The sequence below is a fragment of the Vombatus ursinus genome, unplaced genomic scaffold (assembly GCF_900497805.2).
Source record: "Vombatus ursinus unplaced genomic scaffold, bare-nosed wombat genome assembly UNPS02014818.1, whole genome shotgun sequence".
In the NCBI taxonomy this organism is placed as follows: Eukaryota; Metazoa; Chordata; class Mammalia; order Diprotodontia; family Vombatidae; genus Vombatus; species Vombatus ursinus.
In genome coordinates this window covers 6,942,952-6,955,777 of record NW_020954596.1, presented here as the reverse complement: position 1 = coordinate 6,955,777, position 12,826 = coordinate 6,942,952, and the positions used below count along the sequence as shown (strand labels likewise).

At 42.3% G+C, this 12,826-nt stretch overlaps 1 long non-coding RNA gene and 1 other non-coding gene across 2 annotated transcripts in view; one reads left to right on the top strand and one right to left on the bottom strand.

Annotated features, from left to right (window-relative positions):
- Positions 1–1,594: 1,594 nt before the first annotated feature.
- Positions 1,595–12,826, bottom strand: part of LOC114023859 — a 23,272-nt gene continuing 12,040 nt past the window's right edge. The window contains exons 2-4 of the long non-coding RNA XR_003566833.1: positions 7,199–7,273; positions 4,088–4,325; positions 1,595–3,206 (exon numbers count right to left, since the gene is read on the bottom strand). This is a non-coding gene — a long non-coding RNA (uncharacterized LOC114023859). The remainder of the gene's footprint in view (positions 3,207–4,087; positions 4,326–7,198; positions 7,274–12,826) is intronic.
- Positions 3,187–3,289, top strand: LOC114023884. Its single transcript, XR_003566834.1, has one exon. It is a non-coding gene; the product is annotated as a U6 spliceosomal RNA (small nuclear RNA).

Sequence of the window (12,826 nt, the reverse complement as noted above, 5' to 3'; positions counted from 1 at the left end):
TTTTGTAAAGAGGGATTGGGGAGAGTCAAAGAGAAGAAAACATATAAAAAGATATGATGGAGGAAAATTCAGAATTAAAAATCATATCCATGAATGTAAATGGAATGAACTCACCCATAAAATGTCAGAGGATAGCAGAATAAATTAGAAAATAGAATCCAAAAATATGTTGTTTATAATAAACACACTTAAAGCATAAAGATTCACACAGTTATAACAAATGAGAACAAGAAGAAAAATTTATACAATGACAATGCTGCTGTAAAGAAAAACTTTGAAAAACTTAAGAACTATGATCAATATAATGATCAACCACAACTCCAAAGGACTAATGATGATACATGCTACCCACCTTCTGAAAGAAGTGATGGACTAGACATAAAGTATGAGGCATACCTTTTCAAATATTGCCACAGTGTGTGTGGAATTGTTTTACTTGACTGTTTATTTGTTAGAAGGGAAGGGTTGTGGGGGGAGGAGAACTGGAGAAGAAAGGGAAACTAGTGGTAGTGATGCCAAAAAAAGAAAAAGAGAAAAAAAAAGAGGGTCATTGAGGCACTTGAAAAGAAGAGTTCAGGGGCAGCTAGGTGGCTCAGTGGATAGAGCACCAGCCCTGAAATCAGGAGGACCTGAGTTCAAATCCAGCCTTAGACCAAACACTTGACACTTACCACTTACTAGCTGTGTGACCCTAGGCAAATCACTTAACCCCAATTGCCTAAAAAAAAAAAAAAGAGTACAGACAGTTCAAAGGGAAACAAAGATAAACAGGACAGCTTTGAAACTAACATGTTGAATTTTTAATGCAAGCTATACATAATAGAGATTTGTGATTTCATACACAATTCTATTTTCCTGTTCTTGTTCATGTATGTCAATGTTCATGTTCATTGGTGTTTGTCAAATTCAAAATAACAAAAAATAAATAAATAAAAATTAGGGGGGAAATATCCTTTGAGGTTAGATCAGAGAGGATAACTTTTCCCAAACCTTCCTTGGGGCATGGATCAGAGACAGAATGCTGGAGCAGGGAGGTTGACCCTTGAGAGAAGGAATTGAATATTTTTGTAGTCATCTGTTAATCCCAACATCTCTGTACCTCTGAAATACCAGGGCTCTCCTGCCACCAAGCCTTTGCTCACACTGTTTCCTAGGCCTGAATGCCTTCGCTCCTCCTCTTCACCTGCCAAATTCCTACCCATCTTTTGTAGGGATTGTCCTCCTCTTTTAAGAGTCTGATATTCTTATCATACAATAATGTATATTAAAGTTTTCTGTGTTCATATCTCATTCCCCTCCCTGTGAGTTCCCACCATAAGGCCATAAACTGTCTTTTCTGAACCTTGTATCCCACATTGCCCCAAACAGTGTTTTCTGCACATAGTAGGTGCTCAATTTACTAAGTGTTATCTCACATTTCCATAGCCCTCACAACTCTGTGAGGCAACTAACACTATCTATTAATATTAATCAATCACTTTGTAATGCTAATTAATTAGCCAATGATGTTAATTAATATTAACAAGCTATTAATATTATTACCACCAATTGCCTATTAATGTTAATTAATACCCCCTTTTATAGATGAGGGAACTAAAGTTCAGACAAATTAATTTCCTTATTTATAATCACACACAACTAGAAAGTACAGAAGCCAGGCCTTGAACTTGAAGCTTCTGAATCTGAATACAGTGCTTTTTCTATGAAATCACAATGTTTCTCTGAATGAGTGAACAAATGAATGAATGAATGAATGAGGCAAACCTCTTTCTGTGTCCTCTTCTCTCTAAAAACAGGGTAATGCCTTCCTCTGGTATGAACTGATGCATCAGTTTGTTGTAAAGGCAGAATGAAGAGAAAATAAAATAGGGAGGTTCTGGGTTCTGATCTTGGCCCTGACACTTATTACCTGTGTGACCCTGGGAAATTCACTTAATAACTAAGGGACCTCAGTTTCTTCATTTGTCAAATGAGAGGGTTGGACAGAGTGCACAGAGCACTAGACCTGGAATCAGGAGGAAATGAGCTCATGTCCTACCTCTGCAACTCTGGACAAGTCATCTCATTGCTCTGTGCCTCAGTTTCCTCATACATAAAATTAAGGGACTGTACTCTAGGGCTCCTTCCTTGCTCTCTAAGTCTCTGATTCTGTGATTCAGTAAACTTCTCTGTTTCCCTCAGTTCCCCCACCTGTAAAATAAACGAGGAGGTTGACCTGGAGGATTTCTAAGAGCACTCACAGTACTCAATCCTATCACAATCTCTGTGTTCGGTTCTAATTTGATGGGAACCAAGGTGAACTTTAATTGCTGAGAGAAGGACCTGTGGGTCCCACTTAGACTCATCATGGGTCTGTTTGGAACAAGATTGCTCTTGTTTGCCCAGTGCAGAACGTGCTTGAGGCGTGGAAGCAGGAAACACTCAATAGCTTTTTGAAAGCCTAGAGTATTGAATCATCCCTGACGAACAGCATTTGAGGGTTTATGTCAGGACGAATGAGCCAAAACATGTTGATTCAATTTCCATCAGGTTATACCCACTTCCAAAACTGGCTGTGTAAAGTTCATGGTGAAATATATTTGGGGGATTCAGTTGCACCAACGCCATCACTGTAATGAATTGAGTCGGGGTGGGGGAAGGAGGATGAGTCATTCAGCTGCTGCTTAGCCAACCTTGGCTCTAAGTAGCCCATCAATAACAAAAGCTGGAGGTGGGTCAACCAAGGTGGGTGCCCCTAGCTGAAGAGCACAGTACCTGCTGCTGATGGAACATGTCTGTTGGAACTGGAGGCAGAAAGGGAAGAGGCACGTGGTAGGTCTCCTCTCCAGACTTCCCAATCTGTCTGCTTCCGGAGCATGACTTTCACATAATAGTATGTCTCTCCATGTGGTACAGCAGGGTAAGGTTCAGACTGGAGGTTAGTTCTTGGTCACCAGGCAGGAAGAAAGTCAGAATCTCCTGGTGTTGTGTATAGAGCAGTGGAGTCCAGAGTCAGTGGATCTGGGTTTGAATCCTGCCTCTACTCTTTATGACATATGTGACTTTGAGCAAGTCATTTCCCTTCTCTGGGCCTCCGTTTCTTCTGTAAAGTGAGAGGATTCAACCAGATGATCACCAAGTTTTCTCCAAGTTCAAACATCCAGTAATTCTGTAAGACTGTGATCTCACCTGAAAAGCTTACCATGCTTGCTTTGGCAGCACATACACTAAAATTGAAAGGACAGAGAGAAGATTAGCATGGCCCCTGTACAAGAATAACACACAAACTTGGGAAGTGTTCCGTGTTTTTACATCTCAAGGAAGCCATTGATAGGAAGAAAGTCCCCATATGCTCCAAAATATTCCTAACAGCACCTTTGGAGGAAGAAGAAGAGAAAGAGTGGGAGGAGGATAAGTAAAGAGAAGAGGAGGAGAAAGAAGAGAAGGAAGAGGAAAAGGAAGAAGAGGAAGAAAAAGAGGAGCAGGAGGAAGAGGAAAAGGAAGAAGAAGAGTGAGGAGGAGAGGAAAAGGAAGAGAAAGAGTGAGGAGGAGGAGGAAGAGAAGGAAGAGGAAAAGGAAGAAGAGGAAGAAAAAGAGGAGGAAAAAGAAGAGGAGGAGGAAAAGGAGGAAGAAGAAGCGCAGGAGGAAGAGGAAAAGAAAGAAGAAGCGGAAGGAGAAGCAGCAGCAGCAGCAGAAGGAGAAGGAGGAAGAGGAGGAGACCATCAGCGTCAAATGGGAAACTCTAGAGAAACATACAATACCTATACCATGAGAATGTATTTCCAACATTTTTCTCCTGGGTCGTATATACGGTACCCTCCAAAAGTCCCTAAAGACCTTCATTTTTCTCTTCCCCTAACTCCTAACCTCACCTTTTTTCTGATTCTTGTTCTTACTCCTCAGCTTTTAGCAGTCACATATCTGCTCAAAATCCTTCATTAGATTCCCATTACCTACTGGATAAAATACACACTTCTTAAACTGCCCTGCAGAAAGTTGTCTCCAATCTACCTTTTCAGCCTTATTGCACATGCCTGCCCTCCATGCATTTTACAATGCAGACAAATAGCTTTTTGGGGTTCCCTGATAACACTCTGTCTTTTCTTACCTCTGTGCATTCATGGAGGTTACTCCCTATGCTTGGAACCCATTCCTTCTTCATCTCAGAAGGATGAAATTCTTCAAGGCTTCTCCCTCTACTCTGAAGTCTTTCCTGATATCTGAAGCTGAAAGTGGTCTCTAAGTCCTCAAAGTGGTTTCCAGCACTTGTTGGCATCTCTCTTTTGCCCAAGTTGCATGCTCCCTTGTGTCATCATTATTTGTGCACACATCACACCCCACTGTGGCTGTCAGGAAGTTTTAAAAAAGAAAGTTCTTGTCACTGAGGCCCTTGGCACTGTCAGATGATTCAACATCAGAAATGGTTAAGGTTTTTATCACTGGAAATAGCATTAGAGAAGATGCACTGCTGTCTGCTTTGCTGTGGCCCCCTGAGGGCTATGAGGGCTTTCCATCTGATTTGCAACTGAACCCTCTTGTATGTCTTCTATTCAATTACATTCATATACCATAATTTGTTCAGTCACTCCCCAAATTATGGGCATTCCTTTCATCTCCAGTTCTTTATCACCAAAAAAGAGCTGCTATAAATATTTTTGTACATATGGATCCTTTTCCTCTTTCTTTGATCTCTTTAGGGTATAGACCTAGTACTAACATTACTGTGTCAAAGGGTATGCATAGTTTAGTAACTTTGAGTTCATAGTTCCAAATTGCTTTCCAGAATGTCTAGACCAATTCACAGCTTCATCAACAGTGCATCATTGTTCCTTTGTTCCCACGGCCCTTTAACATTTGTCATTTTCTTTCTTCTTCTTGTCAATTTTGCCAATCTGATGGACATGAAGGAGAACCTCAGAATTTCTTTAATATGTATTTTTCTAATTATTAGTGATTTAGAGCATTATTAATGGCTTGGATTTCTTCCTTAGAAAACTACCTATTCATATCCTCACCTTTATTTCTAAATATATCCTTTCTGTCTTCCATCCCTAGAACCACCCCAACAAAAAAGGAAAACTAAAGGGAGTAAAAGCAGTTCAGCAAAGCTAACCAGCACAACAAAGTCTAATGGCATATGCAATGTTCCACTGCCATGGTGTCTCACCTCTGCAAAGGACAAAGGGAAAGTACAGCATGTTACTTTCATAATGTCTACAAGGGAATTATTGAGAAGACATAGAAAGAACAGAAGTACAAAAACATCCCCCAAAACTGGGACACACCCTACCCACTACTACCCTGATCCCTAGGGAGAATCGACTCAAAGGACTGCTCATTATTCCTTCTACCAAGTTCACTTCTGAATGAGTCTCTCCCTTGTACATATGTCTTTATCCCCATTATATAGATGAGAAAACTAGGGATCAGAGAAATAAAGTGATCTACTTAAGAACATACACTAATTTGAGCTTATATAGGAGTCAAGGTGGAGGAATGATGGACAGGTAGAACGGAGGGAAGGAATGAAATAACAAAATATTAAGCAATTTGGATCATTTTTGTCACTTGTGAGGAAGGACACTGTACAAATCCAAGGTTTCCTTGTGGTATCATTCCTTTGTAGAAAGGATAGAATTAGCTAGGATTTAGCACTGGGAGATTCAGCACTGGCAGGATTTAGATTTTTTGAAGATATTTCCTTTAATATTGGGGCCCCTTCTCGTAATAGTGGAACATCAGAAATGAAATAGCCTCCAGAGATCATATTGTCTACCCTTTTCGTTTCACAAAGGAGGAAACTGAGTCCCAGAGAAGGAAGAGACAGAGCTAGGTCTCCCTTGCTCCAGGAAGCTGGTACAATAGTCACCTGGTCTTTTTCATTCTTCCTCCTATAAAGCAAGAGATATCAATACTAAAAAGAAATAGTATTAAAACATCATGAATTAAGATTCCACTCATCTCTGAGTGGAAACAAGATTAGGAAAGTAAACCTTTTAAGGAATTAGGACGTCATCTTTATGTGTACTCCCCTCCACACATTAGGAGGTTGTCTTTATGAGTTATTCAAAAGACTCAATACCAACATGGTAGGACCATAATAATAACAATAACAATGATAATAATAATAATAACCTTTGGAAGAGAACACTGGGCAAGGGTAAGACCAGCCTTCACTGAACCAATCTCATCTTTCCTCCATCCCCACCCCCCCATCATGACCCTGGAAGGGAAGACATGAGACCCCCAGCCCCACTTCCACCCCATTCCCTGAAATTCCAACCAACAGCCTTGGTTTGAATGGATCTGTCTTTGTTGAAAAGCAGATGAAAAATGGTGGGAAGGTGGCAGGACAATAGAAGGGGGAATGTGGATGAAGCCATCCATCTTCTTTCTCTGGTGCGTTTTAATTAAACTACAGGGGAGGGAGGAGGGCACCCTATCCCAGTGATTAGTTATGAGGTTGGGAGAACCCTAACTGACCTGAAGATAGGAAGGAAAAGCTTCTGTGTGAAGAAGAATGAAGAGGATTGTGTGCAGCCAGGCACGGTGGAAGATGCCAAATGTGTGGTTTTAGAGTAAATGCCAGTTTCTGAGGGCTTCACGCCAACCCCTGACGTAGCTGTGGTTTCTCCCTTGTTTTTCCCCCTCACCTTCTCTTCACATCCGGAACAGTTTCCTGTTTGATAGCTCCATCTCCTTCCCTGGGGCAGCCTTCTCTAGGTCTCAAGGCCCCTTGCCCTCTCTTGGCCTGGAACACTTACATCATGACTCCTTCTAGAGGCTGCTGGTTGTCATGGTGGATAGAGTTCTAGGTATGGAGTCAGGAACACCTGAGTTCGAATCTGACCTCAAACACTTACTAGCTGTGTGGCCCTGGGCAAGTCATTTAATCCTGTTTGCCTCAGTTTCCTCATCTGTAAAATGAGTTAGAGAAGAAAATGGCAAACCACTCCAGTATTTTTGCCAAGAAAACCCTAAATGGGGTCACAAAGAGTCAGACAGGACTGAAATGACTCAACAACAACAGAATGGAGATAGCCATCCCTGAGCCTCTGGGGATGTTGAGAGAGGGCTATTGTGAGAAGAGTTTTGTAAACCTTAAGACACTACAGAAATGGGAGCTATTAACTACTTCAACTTGAACGAGTCACTTAACTTTTCTGAGCGTCAGTTTCTTCCTCTGTAAAACGGGCATAACAATATTTTCATAGCTTACCTCACAGGGTTGTTGTAAGGAAAATACTTTGTAAACTGCGAAGCTTGTAGATATGCAGATTATTATTTCACTCTCCTGTATCAGTGAAGAGATTAAACAGAATTAGTGCTCTAAGGAGAAAAAATAGAAAGAAATGGGAGCTAGTATTGCTATTATATTATTTCTTCACTAACTATCTCTTCCGTGCCAAACTGTGACATGGAAGAGATGCTAGCTCCAGAAGGATCAGATAATCCTAGCTCTAAAGCTCGGAAAAAACCTCAGAGTCCAGTTCAGTTCATGGATAGACTGTAAGCTCCCTGAGGGCAGGAGCTGGGCCTTAGTCATCTTCAACTCTGTCCCCAGGAGATACTCAAGAAATATTTGATAAACGAATGAACCAGCAAATGAGTGAACACCAATGAGATAGGATCAAAAGTGCATTGCCAAAAAAACAAACCTGCCAACACAGCCAGGAATGAGGTCAGTCCAGTACATATTGAAAGCCCACTGAAAATCTCCAGTGTAGAGAGATTCTTCCACCCCTCAGTGAGCACCAGGGAGATCCAGAAGCTGGGGGATATCCAGGTTGACTTTGGCGAACTGATCCTAGAGAAAAGCCTTGGGAAAAACTTGCTAATCCCAAAGGGAGAATCACCCCATAAAAATGGAGTCTCATGCATCTGGTGCCCTGGCTCTAAAGATGTACTAATCTTTCCCACCATATTAACCTGAGAAATATCTGGGAGCTCCAAAGCAGCCCTGGCCAGTCCTAATACAGGTGCTAGAATGTAAGCCCTATGAGACAAAGTCAGGAAATATGCCATTTCTATGAGGGATTTTATTTCAGGACCTGGAAGATGGAAAAAATTGGGAGTCAGGAAACCTGGGGTCTAATACTGATGTTACCTTGCTGTGTGATTTTGGACAACTCACCTCCTTTCCCTGTACCTTTACGTCCTTCCCTGTAAAATGGTGATAGCAACACCTATTTTACCAATCACAAAAGGATGTCCTAAGGTTCAAATAAAAATTGTAGGATATCAGAACTGAGAGGGCCCACAGAACAAAATTTTCAGAGCTAGGATCCAAATTCAGGATGCAAAATGTCAGAACTGAAAGGGATCTTCCAGCTCTCTTTCTTTTCATTAATTGTATCCTCAGCCCTTAGCACAGTTCATGGCACATAGCAGGTGCTTAACAAATGTTTATTGGATTATTGGATTGGATTGGACCTGAGAATATAGACTGGCAGAGATGAAGGGGACCTTAGAACATAAAATGTCAGAGCTGGAGGGGACCTTAGAATGTTAGAACTCAGAAATCACTTCATCTTACCCTCTAAATTTACAGACATGGAAGCTAAGACCCAGATTAGGGAAGAATCCTGTCCAAAGTCACGAGGCATGGTAGTGGCAGACTTGTCACAATGTGCTTTTTCTGGATACCAGACTACCTTTCTATAAGCTTCCTGAGAAGTTAAAAGTGCTTTACAGAAAGGCAACCTGATGTCGTTTTTTAAAAGCACTAGGCTTAGAGTTGGGGCAGCTGGGTGGTACAGCGAATAGAGCGCTGGACCTACAGTCAGGGAGACTCTTTTTTGTGGGTTCAAATATAGCCTCAGACCCTTACTAGCTGTATGACCCTGGGCAAGTCACTTCACCCTGTTTGCCTCAGTTTTCTCACCTGTGAAATGATCCGGAGAAGGAAATGGCCAACCACTCCAATGTCTCTGCCAAGAAAACCCCAAATGGGGTCACTAAGAGTCAGACACGACTGAAATCCGACAACAACAAAGGTTTGGAGTTAGGGCAGCCTGGATTCAAATCCCAACTCCTATACTTATTAGCTGTCAGACATTGGACAAGTCACTTTTACCCTATGAACCTCCATATCTTCATTTGTGAAATGGGTGCAATTTCTTACGCTGCTTCACAGAGCTATTTCAAGGTCAACACTCTGCAAAGCTTAATGTGCTTATAAAATGAGAGCTATTTTCATTATTACAAGTGTAAAAGATTACTGCCACCATTTTGTTGGCTCTCTTGGTCACTTACAGTGGGCTTACGGCTTTCTGGGAGGAGAGAAGACACTGCCTAAAGAAGGATGAGAATGCTAACTGGGCTGGCATTACCAGCCTAAACTCAGGCCGGGAAGAAGCCTTATGTAGCAAGTATGCTTTGGTTCTTTCTCCTAGAGTCAGGCTCTTACATGTCCACATTCAAAAAGGGGTTCTAGGCTACACTGAGGGGTGTGTCAGTGTCTCATCTCTACTATCATCAGCTCAAGGCCGCATCAGCTTTATTGCCCCCACTCTTAAGTTCCATTGACTAACAATCCAGTTCCATTTAACTACTCGACATCAATTAGCTTTTAAGATACTTTGAAGATGTAATAAGAACTACAAATATTTTCCCCAACATCTTAGGAACACACTCTTAGCTCAGTTTCTAGGTAGCATTGGTGCCATCAAGTTCATGTCCAAATGTGGTATGACTGTCAGAGCAGTGCTCATCGTAGTTATCACTAGTCCAAGGTCACTCTTAAAGGCCATCCCTTGTTCCTCAGGACATCAAAGCCATGATAGTTGCAAAACTCAGAACCTAGAATGCCAGGGCCAGGATGTCCTCCTGACCTTTCAAAACCCACAAGATCAAAGGCTCCAATCTCTTCATCCAAAGCAGAAAAAGACAGAAGTCAAATCCAAAGATGTGGGTCCTTTCATGAAGGCCACATGGCCTCAGAGGAGTCCCATACAGTCCTGTCTTTCATCAGATGCCATGAGCATAGGAGCCACAGAGATTACTCAAGGTGTTTAGGCCAAGAAGACTGGACAAAAATGGCTGACTCCAGTCTTTTAAATACTATCTCCAGTTCTAGCTATAGAGCCAATTGAAAAAACCTCCTCCTAATCACGTGGTTAGCAGACCAGAAGCAGCTATAGGACGTCCATTCATGCTCCACATTCTCCAATGTCTGTCTTTGTAACCCTATGCACCCAAAATCCAAATGTGGTTCTGGGGTCTATGTCACCACTAACTCCCTGGATCATTAGTGAATCCATAGCTTGTCCCTGTGTGGATAGTTCTAGCTCCAGCTCTAAGGTTTCAGCCTTTAACTGATGGCTGCTGTCCTCTTTTACCATATTTTTCAAATCCTTCCAAAGCCACATGGTTTCACCAGTGTAGGGGCTGCCTCTACCCTAACAGAATGCAACACCTTCATGTCGTTGTGAGTTACTGTGAACAAAAAAGGATTTTTCATGCAAGATGGCAAATACACATTTTACTTTTTAAAGACTATTTCCTCATCTGCAAAATGGGAATAAATATTTGTGCAATGCATAGTTCTCAGGGCAATTGTGGAAAAAAAGGAACTATAGAAGTGGTATTTCACAATACATAAGGGATCCATGATGTCTTTGATTCAGTCAATCAATTTCTTCAGTCATTCCTGCTGAGAAACCCTGAATGGGCCTTTAACACCCTGAATAGGTATTTAGTCACACCCTCTGCTGCCTGGAATTCTACCCATCAGACCAATGCTGTTCTCTAGCTAATGATTCCTTAGCCCAGAGCTGCTCTCCCACCTCTTCATCGACCCACCCAGCCACGCCACAGCTAGCGTATCCATATTTAGCTGTCCTATTTTAGGAAGGACACCAGCAATCTGGAGTATCCAGAAGAGGACACCCAGGACAGTGAAAGACCTAAAAGTCACATTATAGTACAGTTGATATAAGGGACCTTTTGTTATCAGTTATGTCTGACTCTTTGTAACCCCATTTGGGTTTGTTGGGGGGTTTTTTGTTTTTTTTTTTTGGCAAAGATACTGGAGTGGTTTGCCATTTCCTTCTCTAGCTCATTTTGCAGATGAGGAAACTGAGGCAAACAGAGTTAAGTGACTTGCAGAGAGTCACACAGCTTGGAAGTGTCTAAGGCCAGATTTGAACTCATGAAGAGAATCTTCCTGACTTCAACCCTGACTCTATTCACTGCGCCACCTAGCTGCACATGCTAGTTCCTGCCTTACATCATATCAGGGAAGCCAACCAGTACATACATATGCAGAAACAAAACAAAACCAAAAAAAAAAATTTTTTTTGTTTTTTCACCTAAATCTGTGATTTCATCAGCACAGGGAGTTCCAGAGAGGAACCGTCTCTAATAATACAGATGAGCAACTTTTCTGTCTTAGTGCAGGGACCGAAGTCCTGGAGATAGATTTCAGAGACTCCATGAACTTGGATTGGTAAAAAATGACATCTTTGTTTCCAGATGACTGGTTTGCTTATACACATTTTTCTTTATTCATTTAAAGCTATGGTTCTGAGATGGGGTCCTTGGGTTTTACCAGATTGCCAAAGGGGTCCTTGATTGAAAAAAAAAGTGTTAAAGCCCCCGATCTAGAGGGTTACCTGAGGCCCCAAGGCGCTAAGTGGCTCAGGGTCATATAGCCAATAGATGTGATATGCAACCTGACTCCATGGCCAGCACTGTATCCATTATGCCACACTGCCAAAAGAAGTACACCATAATTTGGGGCAGGGGGCGGCACCATCTGGCCTTCATGGAGAAGATGATGTTTGAAGGGAGCCTTGAAGGAAGCCAAGGATTCTAAGAGGTGAGAAGGGAATGGATTCCAGGCGTGGTGAATGGCCAGTGCAAAGCCATGGAGACTAAAGATAGAGCGCCATATTGGAGAAACAGCTGAAGGCCAGTTTGCCTAGTGAGTGAAGGAAAGTAATGTATAAATCAAGTTGGAAAGGTACATTGGAGCCAGACTGTGAAGAGCTTTGAATGCCAAACAGAGGAGAGCATACATTTGATCCTAGAGGCAATAAGGAGCTACTGTAGTTTATTGAGTAGAGGGGTGGCTGAGGCAGGTCTGTGCTTTAGGTAAATCACTTTGGCAGCTGTTAGGAGAAGTGATTGCAGCAGGGCGACCAATCAGGAATTACTGAATTGAAGAAACAGGAGGAACTGAAGAAGCCGTATAGTCCAACCCCTGAGCTGGGGGCTCTCCCCTACAGCATCTCCGCTTAACCACCTCCAGCAATGGGAAGCTCTGGCCCTCTGTCTTTCCTTCTATGTCCATTTGTCTGTCTCTCTATGACTCTCTCTCTTCTTTTCCCACTATATCTCTTTTGCTGCCTCTGTGTGTGTGTGTGTGTGTGTGTGTGTGTGTGCGCGCGCACGTGCATGTGTAAGAGAGAGAGAGACAGAGAGACAGATACAGCAGAGATATAGACAAAGAGAGAAAAGGAAAGAGAGAGACAGAAACAGCAGAGAAACAGAAAGACAAAGAAAAGGAGAGCCAAAGAGACAGAGAGACAGAGAAAAGGAGAGAGAGAGAGAGAGAGAGAGAGCACTCAGGCTTATGTGAGTCATTTCCCTTTCCAAGTCTTTTCTCATCTCCTTTTTCTCTCTAATCTTTCTTTCTTTCCCTTCCCCTATTCCCCTCCTCTCCCTCTCCCTCCCCCTTCACACCCCCCTTCTCTCTCTCCTTTCCCTTCTTCCTCATCCTCATCCTCCTCCTTCTTCTCTTCCTCCTTCATTTCTCTCCCCCACTTCCTCCCTCCCTCTTTCTCTTTCCCCATCTCCCTTCCCGTCTTTCCTTCTCCTCCCTCCTGTCTCTTTTTCTTTGTCT